Raw genomic sequence first — 14,300 nt, 5'->3', positions numbered from 1 at the left:
ATAGTACCTAGCTCATCAGATTACAATGAAATATCATGCACAGTAGTATACATAGATATACAGCAATGACCAAACTGATGAGGTTTCTACAGCTGTGAAGCTTCATTTCAGAGGGTGAAGTAAATAATAAATGAGTAAAAATAAATGTTGATATATAACATCTTAGCTGATCACCTATTTAGAGGCCTTCTAAGAAGGTAAAGAATGATCCGGGGTCCATTCAATGCACTGGAGAAAGAGAGCCCCTGGTGGAGCAAACAGCATGTACAAAGGACTAGAAGCATAAAAGAAGCTGAAATGTTTGCACAACTGACATGTCCTTTAACAGAAGCACAGCCAGTGAGGGGGAAAATAAAATAAGATGAAATTAGAGACAGAAAGCAGGCTCACAAACCATGGTAAAAAGATTTTATTGTATTTAAGTTGTAATAGGAAGAACTGAAGCATTTTAAGAGAATAAACAACATGGTCCAGCTTTTGTTTTTAAAAAGAGTACTCTAGGGGCACCTGAATGGCTCAGTCGGTTAAGTGTCCGACTTTGGCTCAGGTTATGATATTACGGTTCATGGGTTCGAGCCCCGCGTCGGGCTCTGTGCTGAGAGCTCAGAGCCTGAAGCCTGCTTCACGTTCTGTCTCCCTCTCTCTCTTCTCTTCTCTTCTTCCCCTGCTCACACTCTATCTCTCTCTGTCTCTCAAAAATAAAAAAATAAGTAAAAAGTAAGTAAAAATGTTAAAAGATTTTAAAAAACGCTAGAAAAAATAGAAAGGAGGGAAAGAAGAAAAAAGGAAGGAAGGAAGGAAGGAAGGAAGGAAGGAAGGAAGGAAGGAAGGAAAAAGAATGCTTTGGCTGATGTTTGTAGAAATGAAATATTCATGTTCAGACATTAGCCTAGTAGCAGGTAAGCACTTACTGGCAGATTATATCTTCCACAGGTAGCACCAATATATAGCACCAAGATGTATCCCATCTCGCATGTTCTTACAATATAAGATGTCAAGTCCCCTTCCTTTGAATTGACATAGGCCTATGGCTCCAACAGTAAGTAGTGAAACCATATGACTTCCAGGTGAAGTCATAAGAGGCAACAGAACTTTCCCTTTGTTATTAGAACTCAGCCACCATATCGTGAGGAAGCCAGGCAGCTACACAGAAGAGCCACCACATGAAGGTGTTCCAGTCACTGTCCAGTGGAGGTACCAGGTAATAGCCATAATTCTCCAGATACGTGATTCAATGAGTAAGGCTTCATATCTAGCCTTCAGCCTTGAGCCAGTCCAACTAATGCAGAATAGGGCAGAGAGAACCTGCCCCTGCTGAACCCTGCCAAAATGCAAATTTGTGAGCAAATTAAATGTCATCTTTGTTTTAAGTCACTAGATTTTGGGGTGGTTGATTGCATAATATTGGATAAACAGAGAAGTGGGTTTTAGTATTAATATTATGTATGCTAATTGCCTATCCAATAGTCTTTCCCTCCTTCCTTCTGAAAAGCAGGACCTCAATTTTCTTTGGAGTAGAAAAATAACCAGTTATAAAAACCTATTTCCCTAAATGTCTTCCAGCTAGTGGCTGACATATGATTCACCTCTGGCTAATGAAATATAAGTGGACATTTACTATTTAAAGGCTCCCAGGAAAGCTATTGTACTCCTAACAAAAAGGGACAGATTCAGTTAGCAGGTATCTTATGCCTCCACCTTTCCTATCTTATTGTCCATAATTTAAATATGCTATCTAGAGCCATCTTGGTTTAAGTGCTTGGCCACTGAAGTCAGACCACCTGAGTTTGAATCTGTGTGACATCTCTGAACCTCAGTTCCTCATTTGGAAAACTGGAATAACAACAGTCCCTATGCTATAGGGTTGTTTTGAGGGAAATAAATGAGGATATTTAAGGGGTTTTATACATATTGTGTGCTGAACAAATATTAGCACAGTGAACTGTTATTGATTCTGGGCAGTCATAATCTATTCCTCTAATTTTGGTAACCATATCCTTATTTCTCTTCAGGGTAGGAAATCAGCCACTCTCAGGCTGTGTGTGTTTTTTGGCTCAGGCCTAACCCCAATTCCAGGTGGTACACTGGACACAGGCCTGAGCCGTTTGACTCTTCATACTTCCCAGGCCAGGCTAATTCGTTGAAGGATGGATAAGTGACCCAATCTAAGGCAAAAATGCAACAAGACTTTTGCTGAGACTTCCAAGACAGAGGCAGACATTCTCCACGGGTGGTCTTAAGGTTGAAAAGATGTAAGGTCTGGAACTGCTGGAGCCATTTTGGCCACCACAGAAAGAAAGGATGTCTGAGTATAGTGACAAATAGGAGAGCAGAGATGTTGGGAGATAGAAATGGGCCGAATGGCATCACAGGTCAGTGTGAATGACTTTCAGTTACACAATCAAACCCTCCTTTTTACTTCAGTCAATGTGTTTTTTTTCTGCCCAAAGAAAGAGTTTTAACTGACTCAGCTATTATTATTATTATTGAAGAAGATTTTGTTGAAAAGATGACATACATAAAAATTGAGAAACATAACTGAGATGTAATATTTTAATTACTCAAAATTATGCCAAGCTGACAATTACTTTTTCAGTTTGTATGTTACCTCAGTAAAACAGGAATAGAAGGAAACTTCCTCGTCCTGATAAGAGACATATATGAAAGTCCTATAGCTAGTGTTAACATTAATGGTGAAAGACTAAACACATCCCTACTAAAATAGGAAGGGAAGGATGTCCACTCCACCACTTCTATTCAACATTGTACAGAGGTTCTAACACCATAATAAGGTGAAGAAAAAAATAAAAGCAAGCAGATTAGGAAGGAAAACACAAATCTGTTTATTCATAAATGATGTGCTCGTTTATGTAAAAATCCTAAAGAAATTGCAAATAAGCTACAAGAACTAAAACTGAGTTTAGTAAGATAGCAAAATCAATATACAAAAACAATTATATTTCTAGAAATTAGTATGAGCAATTAGAAATTGAAATTGAAAATTTACCATTTACAATAGCATCAAAATTACGAAATGCTTATGAATAAATTTGATGAAAGAGCTTTATGACTTATACACTAAAAACTATAAACATTGCTGAGAAAAATTAAAGAAGGCCTAAGTAAATGGACAGATATACCATGTTCACAGATTAGAAGACTCAATATTGTTAAGATATCATTTAAGTGGCAAGCTGATTTTAAAACTTATATAAAAATGCAAAAGATCCAGAATAGCCAAAACACTTTGGGAAAAAAGAACAAAGAGAACATTTTAAGTTTTTTAAAGTATTTTTCTAGGGAGTCATTTCTAGAAGTATAGTTCTAGATAAAAGGCTGGAAATATCCATAAGAAAAACCAATTTAATATTAAAGTAAATTTTGCAGCTTAAAACCGTTTTAGTTTGAAATATTTTTAAAGTATATTAGTAGTTGTCATGAGCTTAAGAAATGCCTGAATGAGTGTGTAAAAGACATGAACAGAAACTTTTTGAAAGAAGACATCCAGATGACCAACAGACACATGAAAACATGCTCAACACCACTCATTATCAGGGAAATGCAAATCAAAACCACAATGAGATACATCCTGACACCTGTCAGAATGGCTAAAATTAACCACTCAGGAAACAACAGGTGTTGGCAAGGATGCAGAGAAAGGGGAACACTTTTGCACTGGTGGTGGGAATGGAAACTGGTGCAGCAACTCTGGAAAACAGTATGGAGGTGCCTCAAAAAATTAAAAATAGAACTACCCTATGATTCAGCAATTGCACTACTAAGTATTTAACCAAGGATACAAAAAATGCTAATGTGAAGGGGCAAATGCACCCCAATGTTTATAGCAGCACTATTGACAATAGCGAAAGTATGGAAAGAGCCAAGTGTCCACCAACTGACGAATGGATGAAGAAGATGTGGTATATACATACAATGGAATATTCCTCAGCAATCAAAAAGAATGAAATCTTGCCATTTGTGACAATGTGAATGGAACTCGAACGTATCACGCTAAGCGAAATAAGTCAGTCAGAGAAAGATATCATATGATTTTCACTCATGTGGAATTTAATAAACAAAACAGATGAACATGGGGAAAGGAAGTAAAAATAAGATAAAAATAGGGAGGGAGGCAAACCATAAGAGACTTAAATACAGAGAACAAACTGAGGGTTGCTCGTGCGGTGCTGAGTGGGGGATGGGATAAATGGGTGATGGGAATTAAGGAGGGCACTTGTTGGGATGAGCACTGGATGTCATATGCAAGTGATGAATCACTAAATTCTACTCCTGAAACCATTATTACACTATATGTTAACTAACTTGGATTTAAACAAAATTTTAAGAAAGAAAGAAAGAAAGAAAGAAAGAAAGAAAGAAAGAAAGAAAGAAAGAAAGAAAGAAAGAAAAGAGAAAGAAAGAAAGAAATGCCTGAATCACTCCATCCTTCAGACACCAGGTGAGAGTGAAATGGGATGGTTCATGAGGGTGCATGGGACTACCCGCTAGTGAAATATATGGTGCACTGGAAGAAAAGTAATCTAATTTGCTAAATAAATTAAAAGTTATAAAATTACTAATAAATAAAAAGAAAGATATCCTATTATAGAGAAGATATTTTACAAATATTTGATGCTTATAATTATTATGCCTTAGCAGAGCAAAGAATAGTAACATCAATTTTAGAAACTGTACCGAACTGGGAATCTGTATTAGTACTGGCTCTGTCACTAACCAGCCTTTGGACAGGTTAGTTTACTTCTCTAGGTCTTAGTCATTTTTGAAAGAAGGTTATTAAGGGATATAATTTCTTTTTTTTAATTTTTAAAAAATGTTTATTTTTGAGAGACAGAGAGAGACAGAGCGCGAGTTGGGGAGGAGCAAAGAGAGATGGAGACACAGAATCTGAAGCAGGCTCAAGGTTCTGAGCTGTCAGCACAGAGCCCGATGCGGGGCTTGAACTCATGAACCACGAGATCATGACCTGAGCTGAAGTCGGACACTTAACTGACTGAGTCATCCAGGCGCCCCTAGGGACATAATTTCTAAGAGCTCCTCCAAGACCCATACTAAAAATTTTTATTTAGGCTTTTCTGTGTGTGTGTGTGTGTGTGTGTGCGTGTGTGTGCGTGTGTGTGTGTTTCAGCATTACTTCATTTTGAGATAACTTTTATTCATTTCTTCTCTATAGAATCCACCTCCTTGTAATCTACATCTTTATTAGAGAACAGTACTATGGGATTATGGTTGTTTTGAAGGAATCAGGGGCTATAAAATGGTATCCTCTTTCATCCAGGACCAGTAAAGGCGGACTTTAGCACATCTCTACCAATGATTCTATTTTTAATTCTCTCTACAGTCCTCCAAAATGCAGTCTTTGACACATCACATGCATGAGATACCACCATTATTTTTCTCTATTGATTTCCAGAGCAAGCTAGAGTATTGAAGGATAGATAAGTAAACTAAGAGGTTCAACGTACTAAATGGAAATAGCTAGTTCAAGTTCACCAACTAATCATTCTCTAGGTACATCTGAAAAGCTTCCTTTTGATATTTTTGTAAATCTGATTCCTGACTTAGTAGAGAGCTATTTTGCTAAAAGGATTGTAGTCCAAAAAGAGCCCTGTTTAGGCTATCTCTTTTTAGTGCATAAAGACAGAATTCAGAAAGATAAGCAACATGAATGAAATTTTGCAGCCTTAAAAAGTATTTTGTCTTTTAGCTGTGATAGAATGAGATACCACTATCTTATTCTGCCCCAGGCAGGTCCCAGTTGGCAGATCTTCCCATATAGGGCATTACTATTATGTAAAGTTTGAGATGAAATCTCTTTTCTAAAGATCATACTCCTGGGTTCATGACCTTTTGAGATTTTCTTTCTTCTTCTGTTCAACTTTATTTTAGAAGACCAAAAGACCTGCTCATCTTTACTAGTGTATGTGAGGCCATTCTGAGATATAAGTTTCACATATATAAAAAACATTCCAGGTGTGGTTTCATGTTATACAATTACCTTAGCATAGGTTTAAAAAATTAGACGTGGGGTGCCTGGGTGGCTCAGTTGGTTAAGCATCCAACTTCCGCTCAGGTCATGATCTCACGGCCGTAGGTTAGAGGCCCCACGTGAGGCTTTGTACTGACAGCTCAGAGCCTGGAGCCTGCTTCGGATTTTGTCTCCCTCTTTCTGCCCGTACCCCCCGCTGGCGCGTGTTCTCTCTCTCTCTCATGAAAATAAATAAACATTTATAAAAATAAAATAAAATAAAATAAAATAAAATAAAATAAAATAAAGAATTAGACTTAAACTTTGGGACCATCTTGATTCTTGACTCTAGCCAGAATCTAAGCTCCCTCCTTCAAACCTTTCATACCTATCAACACAGGCTTTGACTCAAGTCTAACCCCTTTAGTTTTAATTATAAGTTATACCACTAATGACTACCTGAGTTACCAACCTGGCTTGTGGCTCCTAAATGTTGCCCTTTGGAAATTTTTACCAGTTTGCCCTAATTTTCTTTTAACTGAGACTCCATATTAATATGCAACTCGTTATCTGTTCTTTTTATACTTCTTCCCATCCTTGATCTTTCCTAAGGCTGTTAACTTACATTGTATTCTCTTAAGTTTCCCTCTGAACCCTTAAACTTTGTATCTCACAGACTTTTTAAACTCAGATTTTAACCTAAAGACTGTAAAACCCTTCACTCCTGAAAAACATGTGAATTTTCTTGACTCCAAACTGTCCACTCTGAATCTTTTACTATATGGTGCTAAAACTGGAAATACGTAAGCTATGTATACCTCAATTCTCAATCATGTTTGCTTCCTGTTGAAATTTCCCAAATTCAGACACTTTTTTAAATAGTAAGAAATAAATCCAATCTTCCTTCATTGTCACCATAATGAAGTGCTGTCTAGCCTACTGTGCCTTGGCAACACAAATGTGCCTTTGGCTTACAGTCTGCCTTAGATGGCATTAACATGGAGAAATGTATAAAATGACAATCTGTAGAGAAATGTATAAAATGAAAAGGGTATCAAGAGTGAATTTTTTTTAAAAAGGTAAAATTGCTAATACTATTGTATTGAGCTCACCAGGTCTCTATGGGAATGAGAATTTGATATATTTAAGTTGTTGCTGGAATCTAAATTGATAACTGTACACTACATTTTCAAAGGTAATTCTGGCAATGTTTTAGTGTATCTGGAATTCATAAAAATTATTTCATTAAAAAAGAATCCAAGTTGACATCTGTAGGTGCTATCTCACACTTGAGTAAAAACAAAGTCAGCTGTTGCCTGACTGTAACAGTACTTTTATTTGACACTTCCAAATGCTTGGCGTAAAATGAAGCAGTGTGCTGGCCAACAAAAAGCAAAAGAGTGTGGAAAGCAATGGGGAGATGAAATTGGGTAAAAGCAAGACATTTTCAGTTCAACTGTTTTATTTTATAGTCTAAGACTATAAAAGCAACAAACTGTAAAACTTTACTAAACCGTTTACCACTGAATTCTACATAATTCTACAGTAAATGTCTTAATCTATCCTTCCCTCAAGAAAAAACTGTCAGTTCTATATTTAAGCTAAAGAGTCTACAATGCCAACATAACAAAAATCTATTTTGAGGATTAAATACATTTCACTATTCAGATTTCCATCATTTTCTTAATATAATACTGGTCTTTCTACAATTACCTTAAAGTCTACACTTAACGTCTCCATTTTTCTCAAATTTGGTTCACTTCCTTCAGCAGGTATGAGGGAGATGGGAGAGGCCTGTTTCTCTACATTAACTTTCTCTTTTCCATCTCTGTTTCCTTTATCTTCTTGATCTATGCCATCAATGTCAACTTCCGCACTTGCATTCTTTTTTCCACAATCCACCACTCTCTTGGAAAACATTTCCCCATTTCTTTTTGCTCTCATAAGAACCTATGACTCAAGCTGAATGGGAAGCTGAATTTACTAAAAGTATATAGCACAAGGTAGAGAATTATATTGCAGAACAATGCAAAAAATAACTTAGAAATGAATATTAGAACAAATGAAAAAAGGAAGGAGGTCTTCTCTAGATTAAAAGACTTGTGAGTTAAAACATTCAAATGTAATGTGTGAACTTTACACACATTATGAATTATGACTCAGGCAACCACAATGTATGAAGAAATTTTTGAGACAATCAGAAACATTTTAATATGGACTAAAGGTATTTGACAATATCAAAATGATATCAAGATGTGATTATGAATTTTGTTTGGTGTAAAAGTGGATTAAATTTTATTTTTTTTTAAGTTCACTTTCTTTTTTAGAGATGCATCGTGAAGTATGCAGAAGTGAAATAGTAGGATTTCTGAGATTTCTTTCCAAATAGTCAGCAAAGAGAGAAAAGAGATTAAGCAAGTGTGGCATAATCTTGATAACTGTTAAATCTTGATGGATATGGATTGTGCTATTCTTTTTTTGCAGGTGTTTAAATTTTTTCATTTCATACTACTTTCAAATTCAAAAATAAAAAATAATATATTCCTCTTTTTAAGAGTCCTTATTAATCCTGAATCTTAGAAATTTTCATCTGAGTGTCTTCTCCATTCAAGAATTGTCCAATATATTTTTTAGTTGTTTTGATTTCTTCTTAGATTCTAGCTCTTAATCTCCTGGCTGTATCTAACCCTCAAATGCACATTATTTCCCACTCAGAATGCCTTAGAGATCTCCTGGGTTATTCTCACTGTACTCAGAGAGCCTGATACCCATAAACAAAACAACTCACCCAGGTGTTTTTCTAAACAAAAGCTATTTTTCCTGTAAGTTCATTGACATCCCCTCTCTCCACAGACAGAACTTATCATTCTCCCCTTTGTGTTTTCATAGCACTTTAAAAATAACCCATATTGAAACATTAAAATTATGTATTATTATTTTACTTGTCTGTCTTCCCTAGTAAATTGTAAGTTCCTTGAGAACAGCAACTGTGATGGCTAATTTTATGTGTCAACTTGACCGGGCCAAGTGATGAGCAAATATTTGGTCAAACATTATTCTGAGTTTCTGTGAGGGTGTTTCTGAATGGGATTAACATTTAAATCAGCAAACTGAGTAAAGCAGATTGCCTTCCATTATGTGGGTGGGCTTCATCTATTCACTTGAAGTCCTGAGTAGAACAAAATAGCTGACCCTTCCTCAAGTAAGAAAAAATTCCTCCTGCCTGACTGCTTTCAAACTGGGACACTGGCTTTTCTCCTGCCTTCAGACTCTAACTGTAACTAACATCAGCTCTCCTGAGTTTTGAACCTGCTGACCATTAGACTACAAATACACCATTGACTCTCCTGGGTCTCTAGTTTACCGATTCATCCTACAGATTTGGGACATTTTAGCCTCCAAAATAATAACATGAGCCAATGCCTTATTTAAAACCAACCAACCAACAAACAAACAAAAACTCTTTAATATGTATACATCCTATTGGTTGTTTCTTTGGAGAACCTTAATTAAAAAAAAAAAAAAACAACCAAAAACTCATATCTTATGCATTTCTAATGAACTAGAACTTGGCACAGTGACTAACAAGAAGTAGATGCTTCTTTTTAATGGTTTGTTGAATTACCTGGCATTTTAATATAGTGCTTTAATGGTCTAAATGTAAGATTTATATTTGACTAATAAGTTAATTTTGAAAAGAAAGAAATGTTGGGCCCTACAATGGTATGAAAAAGAGTAAATTCCTTGCTTTTTAAAAATTGCAGCTAAAATGTTAAGTCAACTAAAAGAAGGAAACTACTAAACTAGACTAAAATTAAACTAGTTTCCATGTTTTATTGATCCATTCTTTAAATTGGGTCACACATCTATTCTTTTATCAATTTGGGTCCGAATTTTCTCATTATGGAACATGAAGCTAGCTCCTCCTCCCATTTTTCCCTGGCTCTGGCATTTCATCCCTCTTATCATTCCCAGTAGCAACTATAGGTTAATTTTCCTAATACATTCCTTTTATCTTATCCCAAAATTTTCAGCAGTTCTCCACTATCTACATCCTTCACTCTAATATTCAAAATTGCTCACAATATGATCACAGTCTACCTTTTCATCAGACTCTCAAGCAAATCCTCCATCCTTCCTGCTACGTTGGTAAATGCACACTTCTTTTACTTACATTCAACTAAATTTACTGTAGTTCTTAAAATGCCTTCCCGTTATTCTTAGGAAGTCCAAATTCTCTTAAGAAATAGTAAAGAGGGATGGACCTAGAGGCCATTATGCTAAGCAAAATTAGTCAGAGAAGGACAAATATCTTATGACTTCACTCATATGAAGAATTTAAGATTCAAAATAGATGAACATAAGGGAAGGGAAGCAAAAATGATATAAAAACAGGGAGAGGGACAAAACATAAGAGACTCTTAAATATAGAGAACAGAGGATTGATGGAGGGGGGATGGGCTTAATGGGTAAAGGATGTTAAGAAATCAACTCCTGAAATCATTGTTGCACTATAAGCTAACTAACTTGGATATTAATTAGAAAGAAAGAAAGAAAGAAAGAAAGAAAGAAAGAAAGAAAGAAAGAAAGAAAGAAAGAAAGAAACTGCCTAATTAAAAAAAAAAAAAGAAAGAAAGAAAAGAAGTAGTGGAAAGGGGTGCCTGGGTGGCTCAGTAGGTTAAGCGTCCAACTCTTGGTATTGGCTCAGGTCATGATCTCACGGTTCGTGGGATCGAGCCCCACATCGGGGCTGTCAGCACATCCTGCTTGGGATTCTCTCTCCTTCTCTCCCCACCCCTCCCCACTTGTGTGCGTCCACTCTCTCTCTAAATAAATAGGTTTAAAAAAAAAAAGAATTTTTTAAAAAAATGTATGGTTTCTTCATCTTCCAGCATGGCTGTGTCATTAATAAACAGTTCTTAAGTATCTCTTATGACAAATACACACCTGTTCTGTGAAACCAGAATCCCCCTCACCGCACCCCCAATAGCTGGACTTGCTGAGTCAAGTGTACTTTATTTTCTATGCCATTCATTTGCCACGTATTATTTTTAGGCTTTATCATCTTAAATATACTACTGTCTCCTTACTAGCAGGGATTTATGCTTCTGCATATCCTTGACAGATAAAGTTCTCAAACTTTAAAGAATATACTTGAGAAACTTTTTTAAATGCTGATTCCCAGGGCGCCTGCGTGGCTCAGTCGGTTAAGCATCCGACTTCGGCTCAGGTCATGATCTCACGGTCCGTGAGTTCGAGCCCCACGTCAGGCTCTGTGCTCACAGCTCAGAGCCTGGAGCCTGTTTCAGATTCTGTGTCTCCCTCTCTCTCTGACCCTCCCCCGCTCATGCTGTCTCTCCCTGTCTCAAAAATAAATAAACGTTAAAAAAAAATTTTTTAAATGCTGATTCCCAAACCTCTCATCCACCTCCTTCCAATTCTGATTCAGTAATTGGTAATCTACATTGTCATAAGTATTCCCTTGCTGTCTTGTGATTCTGATTCAGGTGATCCAGGGACCACACTTCGAGAAAAAACTGATCCACTATATATATAGTACATTTTGTTGCCTGCAGTTAGCATGGGTTCAAAACTTTATTTTTAAAACATCTGTTTTAGAGGCGCCTAGGTGGCTCAGTCAGTTAAGCATCTCACTCTTGATTTTGGTTCGGGTCATGATCTCACAGTTTGTGAGATCAAGCCCTGAGTCGGGCACTGTGTTGGCAGGGCACAGCCTGCTTAGGATTCTCTATCTGTCTTTCTCTCTCTCTGCCCCTCCCCTGCTCATGCTCTCTCCCTCTCTCTCAAAATAAATAAATAAACATTAAAAAATTTTTTTAAAGTTTGTTTTCCTTTATTTTGAGAGAGAGAGAAACAGAGCACATGAGCGGAGAAAGAGGGAGAGAGAGAGGATCCCAAGCAAGCCTTGCACGCCATCAGAGCAGAGCCCAATGTGGTGCTCAAATCCACAAATCGTGAGATCATAACTTGAGCCTAAGTCAAGAGTTGGATGCTTAACTGACTGAGCCACCCAGGTGCCCCATAAATAAACATTTTTTTAAAATCTGTTTTAATTTAGAAGGATAGGTATGCTTGCATTGAGAAAATTCTTAAATGGAAAATGGCTCAGGAGTGCTGGATAACTCTAAAATATTCTGCCCACATTATCAAAGACATTACCCAGGAGGAAAGAAAAGAGAAAAATGTATAGGAAACTAAAGAGACTGCACAAGGTGCTGCTTGATGGATCAGCTACAGATAAAAAAGTCATGGGCTGAAACCTTAAAAATGGTGAAGGCTAAATGTCAGGATGAGCTGATACGTCCACAAGGGGCTGTTTGGCTAAGTTCAGAGGAAGTGTTCAGATCTCTGCACAGTGTAGATGGAGCTAGAAAGCAAAACTTCAAAATCTCATTTTGTGTTTATTCTTTGCTCCAAGCAAAGCAATTTTATTTTTTTTAATGTTTATTTATTTTTGAGAGACAGAGAGCGAGAGCGGGGGAGGAACAGAGAGAGAAAGGGAGACAGAGAATACCAAGCAGGCTGCACGTCGTCAATACAGAGCCTCATTGCAGGGCTCCAACTCATAAGTTGTGAGATCTTGATCTCAGCAGAAACCAAGAATGGGACGTTTAACCATTTAACCGACTAGGCCACGCAGGCACCCCAAGCAATGCAATTCTAAATAAGAAAAAACAAAACAAACATCATAGAGAGGGGAATTGAAGAAGAAGGAATGGTAACTTTGAGGGGATTAATACCTCTGATTCTAGAGTCATTTACAGATTTAGGGCTCACTGTCAATAATCTTTGAGGAAATATTTTAAATAAGAGAAATACCAAGAATTTGCAAATGAGATATATCTTTATTTTGAAAGATGGAAAAAATGAATTCTTAACTACAGACTTGAGCTCTTTCAAGTTTCAGAACAGATTATTAAAAAGCTTGTCATCACTTAGAGATGGAGGAAATGGAACCTTTGAGCTAGTTTATGTATGCCAAGGATAGAAATGCCAAACTCTGTATTCTTTTATGATAGATCAGGGGATGCTATAGAAGTTGCAACTAATGACTTCAGCAAGGGATTTGACAAACTAGTAACATTCTTATGAATAAGAGTTTTCTTTAAGTTGTTCTATTATGTGAATTCAGAGTTAGCTGACTCATTTTTCTGAGACATGATTAATGGAGTGGGGGCTCTCGGGCTTTTTTGGTGATTTGCATTCATTCAATAAATATTTATTAAACATTTACCATGTGCCAGGAACTGCTGTAGGTAGTGGGAATCCAATGGTGAATAAATCGAAGTCCCTGTTCACAAAGGATTTCATAGAAGGAGACAGACAGTAAACAAGGAAACAAATATATTCAATGTCAGGCAATGGTCAGAAAAAGGAATAAACGAAAAGGTTAAAGGGGAAAAAAAGGAGCTATGGCAAGTGGATATTTCTTTTAAAGGCTGGTCAAAGAAGCTGATAGAATCTGGTGATAATGGAGCAGAAACCTGAAGTGATGATTATCCAGGTGAAGAATATTCCATGTAGCAAGACAGTAAGCATACAGGCCTAAGATGGAAGCATGCTTGGCCAAGAGGCCCAGTGGTAGGCAGAATAACAGTCCCCCAAAGCTGACCATGTCCCAATTCCCAGAACTTATGAAACTACTATATTTCAGGCAAAATAACTTTGTAGATGGAATTAAAGTTCCAGACCTTAAAATAAAGAAATTATCTTGGATTACCGAGGTAGGTCTCACCTAATCTCATGAACCTTAAAGGCAGAGAACTTTCTCTGGCTGTAGCAAGAGAGATTTGGCAGAAGAGTAAATCAGAAAGATGCCAAGTATGAAAAGAATACTGAACACTGTTGCTGTCTCTCAGATGTAAGGTCCCCAGAGCAAGGACCAGAAAGAGGCCTCTGGAAGCTAAGGGCAGGCCCTAGATGACAAACTGCAAGGAAACAAGGACCTCAGTCCTACAAACATAAGGCACAAAATTCTGCCCATAACCAGAGAGAACAGCTAAACCAACCCAACTTCTGACCTGCAGAACTGTGAGATAATAAATTTGTATTGTTTTAAACTGCTAAATTTGTGGAAATTTGTGGTCATTTGCTTTGACAGCAATAGAAAACTATTATAGACTACACTGGATTGAAAGATAGGGAGTATAATAGGAGATGAAACAAAAGAGGTAGAAAGGATGGATTGCAGGAAGAAGATGAACAAGAGGGTAGCTACTGTGTGGCCTTCTAGACTATTGTAAGGCCTTTGTTTTTAACCACAGATGAAATGGGAGCCAATGGGGGATGGGGG

The 14,300-nt window shown here is 37.0% G+C and overlaps 1 long non-coding RNA gene across 3 annotated transcripts in view; it reads right to left on the bottom strand.

Annotated features, from left to right (window-relative positions):
- The window catches only part of LOC131512718 (uncharacterized), a 61,090-nt gene that overhangs the window by 33,225 nt on the left and 13,565 nt on the right, over positions 1-14,300 (bottom strand). For 2 of the 3 annotated variants that reach the window (XR_009262266.1, XR_009262265.1), the window contains exon 1: positions 912-1,568. The exons of the other annotated variant lie outside the window; for it this stretch is intronic. This is a non-coding gene — a long non-coding RNA (uncharacterized LOC131512718). Of the gene's footprint in view, positions 1-911; positions 1,569-14,300 lie in introns of those variants that run through there. 3 annotated transcript variants of the gene reach the window in all.

Source organism: Neofelis nebulosa, chromosome 5 (assembly GCF_028018385.1).
Source record: "Neofelis nebulosa isolate mNeoNeb1 chromosome 5, mNeoNeb1.pri, whole genome shotgun sequence".
Lineage (NCBI taxonomy): Eukaryota > Metazoa > Chordata > Mammalia > Carnivora > Felidae > Neofelis > Neofelis nebulosa.
This window is presented reverse-complemented; position numbering and strand designations above follow the sequence as displayed.